The sequence below is a fragment of the Pistacia vera genome, unplaced genomic scaffold (genome assembly GCF_008641045.1).
Source record: "Pistacia vera cultivar Batoury unplaced genomic scaffold, PisVer_v2 Contig820, whole genome shotgun sequence".
In the NCBI taxonomy this organism is placed as follows: domain Eukaryota; kingdom Viridiplantae; phylum Streptophyta; class Magnoliopsida; order Sapindales; family Anacardiaceae; genus Pistacia; species Pistacia vera.
In genome coordinates this window covers 648471-654898 of record NW_022196691.1, presented here as the reverse complement: position 1 = coordinate 654898, position 6428 = coordinate 648471, and positions in this window count along the sequence as shown.

The following is a 6428-nucleotide window of genomic DNA, read 5'->3' as shown; positions in this document are numbered from 1 at the left end:
ATAGTATCAACTATCAAGTCATAAATAAATACTTTTATTAAAATTAGTTATTCAAAAATATTAATTGATTGAAATATTAAATATTTCATAAATTTGCAGGACTTTGCCCTGGTGCTTTACTGCCAAGCAAAAAAAAAATAAAGTAGGAAGAGTCCCAATCTCTTGTTGTGACAGGCGTACAGTCGGTCATTTGATTTGCCGCTTTCCTGCCGAACTCTCTTCTAATCTCCATTCCTATTTGTGCAAAGGATTGGGTCCTAAGTAGAGGCGAGCATTGTTGTTATTGATGGAGCAAAAACTAGTAGAAAGGGGGCAGAGATAAAAGCTTTATGGAATTAGAAGTCTTAATGAATTGAAGAATGAAAAGATCCAACTAGTCTGACGCAGGCTTTGGCGTTGACCCTCGAGGTGCTAAACATGAGAATGAGTTTTTGGTCAACCCACTCTTCGGTCAGCTTGACTATCTCGCTCTTCAGTGCGGTAGAATTTGACTTCTCTCTCTCTACAGCTATTTGGTATGGAGCTCGCTTCGAGGGTTTCCTTCCCCTCAGCTTATCCGGCCAGGTGTGTGTTGAGCTATAGTATCCTTTGTTGATACGATCTAGTCTCTTTCTCCTGAACATCTGCCTTCACCTGAGCCTCATCTTCTATGTTGAGTAGGAGTTATAAAAAATTAATGCGGAATTTAAACTCTAACTACCACAATGCTTTAAGACATACAACAATAATAAATGCGAGCCCTCCGGAAGGATGCCCTCCCAAGTGATGATCCGATGTCGAGACCTCCCAGGGCCTTAAAGATTCTCCCTGTGAGCACCACCCTCCCTAACCAAGAGGATGTCCTCCCAGGTAGTGACTTGTTTATTGAGGCTCGTGAATTTTGCCCCACAAAGCCCTTAAAAGTGCGGCGAGGGACCAATTGAGCGACAAGTCTTCTATTGACGGCCAAGAAGGGTCGTTAGCCATATTTCCTACTACCCATTGCAACACAAACACTGAAGCAGCCTTTTCAAGTGGCTGGAGCGGCAGTTATCCTACCCCACCAAAGACGTTGAGGTGGACCTCCACTCTAACATGGAGTGGCCAATGCTCCAATCCCAGTCCTCTCGTCCTCTAGATCTACCGATACCCAAGGATAAAAAGAGTAAGAAGAAAGGACGGCGATCCTAGTTTCTTATTCCTTTTCTTCTTTGTAGAGCCTACGTGCTCTCTTTGGGTGTTTGTGCCTCTTTTTATGTTTCTGTTATGAGTCTGTGTGCTCCTTTATAGGCATCTGTGCCTTTTTTTATTGAGCCTACGTGCTATGGTGACAGGGGCATGTGTGCCTTTGTCATTTTAGTTTGTTTTGGCCTATAGGCCGTTCGCATTACTTTGTAACCTCCAAGTACTAAGTGTGCAAAAAAATTAAATGAGTTGAGAGAAGAGAGATGCTCAAGGATTTATAGTGGTTCAAAGCTTTGATTAAGAGCCTTCTACATCCACTTCTTTAAGGCAACTTCTTTGAAGTTCCATTAGACTCGGATTTTGCCAATACAATAGAATTATAGGATTTCGCCTCTAGGTTTACAAGATTTCACCTCTAAAGATGTATAAAAGGATTGTTTTGAAAGATTGCCTCTAAGCTAGGTTGATACACACAAAGGGTTTTAATGTTCTCTCTAAAAATATCAAGTATGAGTACAAAGAGAAAGTGAATATGATGTTCAAGAATTGAGCTCTAGGGTTTGCAAGAAAGATTGATAGATGTTTGCACAGTTCTCTTCTACTTCTTCTCTTAAAAAATCTTCCTTTTTATACTTTGACCTTGTGTGAAGTCAAATAGAGTTGTTGGAAAGGTTTGCATCAAATTTGAGAAAATATGTGAAGTTTTGCAAAAGTTGGTGGTTGTTGGAGAACACAAAGGAACAGACGTTCCTGACATAGGAACAGGCGTTCTTAACTCTAACGGTTATAAAATTTGAAATCTAGGTTTGGTACTAGTTGTTCCACTTGTTTGTAATAGGTGTCCATTTCTTGGGAACGGGAGTTCAGTCTTTTAGAACGTGCGTTCCTTCTTTGACCAATAGATATCCAAAAATTCCAGAGACATGAACAACTTGTTGGAATAAAATCATTCCTTTTGGACAAAATCGTATCTGACACTTCAATTTTCAAAAACTTGATTGAAGCTTGAACGGTCAGAACAACCGTTTTGCTTCAAACCTTCAAAGTGTGCCATCTTGGACAGAATCGCGAACAACCTGTTGGAATGGTGACATTTCTGGTAGAACAACTTGGTGAACGATTGTTTGTTCCTATGGAACAATCGTTTTGCTTTAGATCTTCAAGATGTATCAGCCTTTCAATTTTGACTTAAGATAGATGTGGAACAGCTTGATGGAGTGGTCGTTCATTCTGGAATGGCTTGACTGGAGGTTCTTTCAATTTGGGCAGAATTGTGAACAACATGTTGGAACAAAGTCGTTTGTGTGGAGCGGTCTGTATATATAGTGGAATGGGCATTCCTCTATGATGAACGGGCGTTCCTACTTGGAATTTTGCTTTTTCATTCGGTGGTTATTGTTGTGTAGTGGAAACAAAAACTCTAATGCTAGCTATTGAATATAATAATAACAACTAGTAAAGTAAAAATAAATGACCAAAATAAATGCAAAAATAAAGAATACTAGGAATTAACGAGGTTTGGTATTGTAACTTATATCCTCGAGCACTGCAAAAGAAACTCCACTATCTTCAAAGAAGAACATTACAAACATTTGGGCAATACAACAAGTAGCCAAACCATATAGGCACATAAACAATTTACCAAAACAAAAGGAAACACTCAAATACAAACTCCCAAACATTTGGGGATCCAAAAATGGATTTGGATACTCAAACCAAAGCCTGATATCCCTATATATAGCTAACAAAAGCCTTAGCCTTTTGTTAACTAAGCAATGTGGGATATGAGCACAAACCACTATTTTAAATGTTTGAGCCAATTTTACAACAGTCTCCACCTTGGCGAAAAACACAAGTCAACTCCACCTTGATGAGATTATCTTTCAAATAGTTTCCTATATTCTTCTAACAAATTTTGCAACACCTTCAAATGCGCCAAATGGCGCAATCAAACTTGTAGGATGTTGATCAAGCTCAAACAATGAGTGAACTTGACCCTTGTCACTACCTTAGTCAACATATTTGTAGTATTTATCTTCTGTTCCAATCTTCTGAAGAACCATCTCCTGTTTTCAATATAATCCTGCACAAAGTGAAACTGACCATCGATGTGTTTTGAATGTGCGTGATAATCTTGGTTCTTGGCCAAATGAATAACACTCTGACTATCACAATACACACTAATGTGTTTCAAAACAATTCCCAAGTTATCAAGCAACCCTTGAAGCCAAATTCCCTCTTTTGTAGCCTTTGAAATTGCCATATACTCTACTTCTGTGGTTGACAGAGCAACTGTAGACTGTAGACTGTAGAGTAGACTTCCTACTCACTGGTCCTTTAGCAATCGTAAACAAATAACCAGTACTTGAATGATGCTTTTCCAAATCACCGACGTAATCAGAATCACACACAACTAACAACAAACTGACTAAGATCATTATCCTGCTCAAAACCAAACCAATATCTACAGTACCTCAAATATACCGTAGAAACCATTTCACAACTTGCCAATATCCTTTATCAGGATCATGCATATGCCTGCTCACCATACTAACTGCTTGTGAAATATCAGGCATTGTTTACCCATGATCCATCATACATTGATCAAATCACTTATACCACTGTCTTGGTGACTATTTCAATCCATATAGCGATTTCTTTGATCTGCAAACCCAATTTTCCTTTTCCGCAACCCTGTAATCATTTGGCTGAGTCTTGTAGATTTCTCTTCAAAACTACCATGTGAAACTGTGATTTTCACATCCAACTGAACTAGTTCAAAATCAAACTATGCCACCAAGGTTAGCAAAATCAAAATGGAAGAATACTTCACTACTAGAGAAAACACTTCACTGTAATCAAAACTTTCCATCTGAGTGTATCCCTTTACTACCAACCTAACCTTGTGTTGAACATTTTCTTTATTAGGAAATCCCTTATTCTTCTTTGCATACACCCATTTGCACCCAATCACCTTCTTATGTAGGGATCGCATCTCATCATTCATAGCTGGTGTCCATGATTCACAATTTGAACTCTTAACTACTTCTTTATAAGTAGTAGGAATATCATCACCTATGATTGGAAGTGCATAAGCCACCATATCAGCAAAGCGAGTAGGCTTGAGAATTTCTTGTCTTGGCCTATTGTATGCAATCGATTCTTGTTGCTGTGGAGATTCTTGGGGTAAAATCTCCTCTTCATTTATATTATCCACATCAGTCACCTCAGAATCACTTTCTGTCTCATGGACAGTATCTGTTCAACTGTTGTTTCAAACTCCACTTGCTACCGAGTATGCTCCACCTGCTGTAGAGTACTATTAACCTTCATCTGGCTTCTTGTTTTCTTCTCTAACATAGAAGACTCATCAAATGTCACATCCTTATTAAATAGTATTTTCTTCGAACTTGGACACCAAAGACGGTATCCTTTCACACCTAAGGTAATCCCCAGGAATACTGCCTTCTTTGCTCTAGGATCTAACTTAGACTCTTTCACATGATAATAAGCAGTGGAACCAAAAACATGTAAAGAGTCATAATCAGAAACAGGTTTTCTAGACCATACCTCAACTGGTATCTTACCTTCAATTGTTGCAGATAATAGACGATTAATGAGATGACAAGCATATGCAACTGCCTCAGCCCAAATCTCTTTGCCCAACCCAAAAATTGGACAACAACATCGAACTTTCTCCAATATAGTTTGATTCATGCGTTTTGTCACCCCATTCTGCTACAACATCTTCTCCTAGAGCCTCAATCATCTTCTTCCATATCAAGAAGATTTCCAAAACCTCACTCTTGTTTGCTTTCCTAGAACACCATGCTCACAGATTCCAATTTACAGGATTTTCGACAAACCCTATTTCACCAACCCTTGCAATGCTTTCTCTCCCACATGTCCCAAACACATATGTCATAATCTAGTTGCTTATAAATATACATCCTCGTAAGAGACTGTAGTTGCTAATCTTATAATTGTACCTCATTGAAAAGAGTACAACTTATTGTTTCTTCTGACACCTTTCTTCACCACACGTGCGTTTGATACAACTTTAAGAACACCATCTCGCATGTTAACACTTAGTCCTTTAGACTGAATGACTTTTAATGAGATGAGATTCTTCTTCAAACCCGGAACATACCGGTCATTTGTCAGAACTCTAATTGATCCATCAAGAATTTCAAATGGATTATACCCATCCCCATTATTTTACAAGTACTATCATTGCCAATAAAAACTTGTTCCCCAGCTAGTTCCTTAATGCTAGAAAACCCATATGATAGGTGCAACCCGAATCCATAATCCACTCTCAAATTGAGATACAAAAGATATACCAATCAAAACAAAATTTGACTCATTTTCCTCAATTTTAGCCACACAAACATTTGAAAAAGGCATTACAAACGCATTCATAAGACACTTTATCTTTCTCGTGAATCAAAGTGGTGGTTAAGTGCTCATATTCAATAGGAACATAACATAATATTGAAAGCATTGGTATGGTCATTCATGGACATACTTGGCCGACAATCAAATCGAAAAAGCTGCTACTTCAAATAAAGTACATTTTCAGTACTCTTCACCAAATGCTTTTCGTCCAAACTCTACCAGAGTTTCCATGCAAACATCTCCTAAGTGAGACACAAACGAATTATCCCACATATGTAACGATTGATCATTTCCCATTCAACATCCCTCATATCAACTGGTTTCTCTTCCTCAATGACAGCCTCTCATTCCTATTGGTATAGGATATCAACAGGACATCTTCAACTTCACACTGTCACATACTAAAGGAATTTGACCCAACAAATTTCTCCCATTCAAATTTTCCAACATCAATTTTTGCATCAGTAACCATCATCATTTTTATTGGTGTGGATGGTGATGCCTCGAATGATGAATCCTCAGACGATGATGCATTTGTGCCTTACTGAATTGGCTTGGTAGACAAAGTCCCCAATAACCAAGCTCCACAAATTATTATATTAAATAGCTAACCAACAAATTAACAATAACCCAAGATAGTAGTAAGTACTGAAAATGATTCAATATACACTAGAAAAATTCCTAGGAGACACTAGAGGGGTCACAAACGATCCCACTTAAAATCCAGTCTCCTTAGACTTTTATCGTCTTGTTGATAGAATTTTCCTAAACATGCATATAACCATACAAATAGCTACTTACTGTCCGACACCTAGGCTCTGATACCATTAGTTGTGCAGCAGAAACACAAACTCTAATGCTAGCTA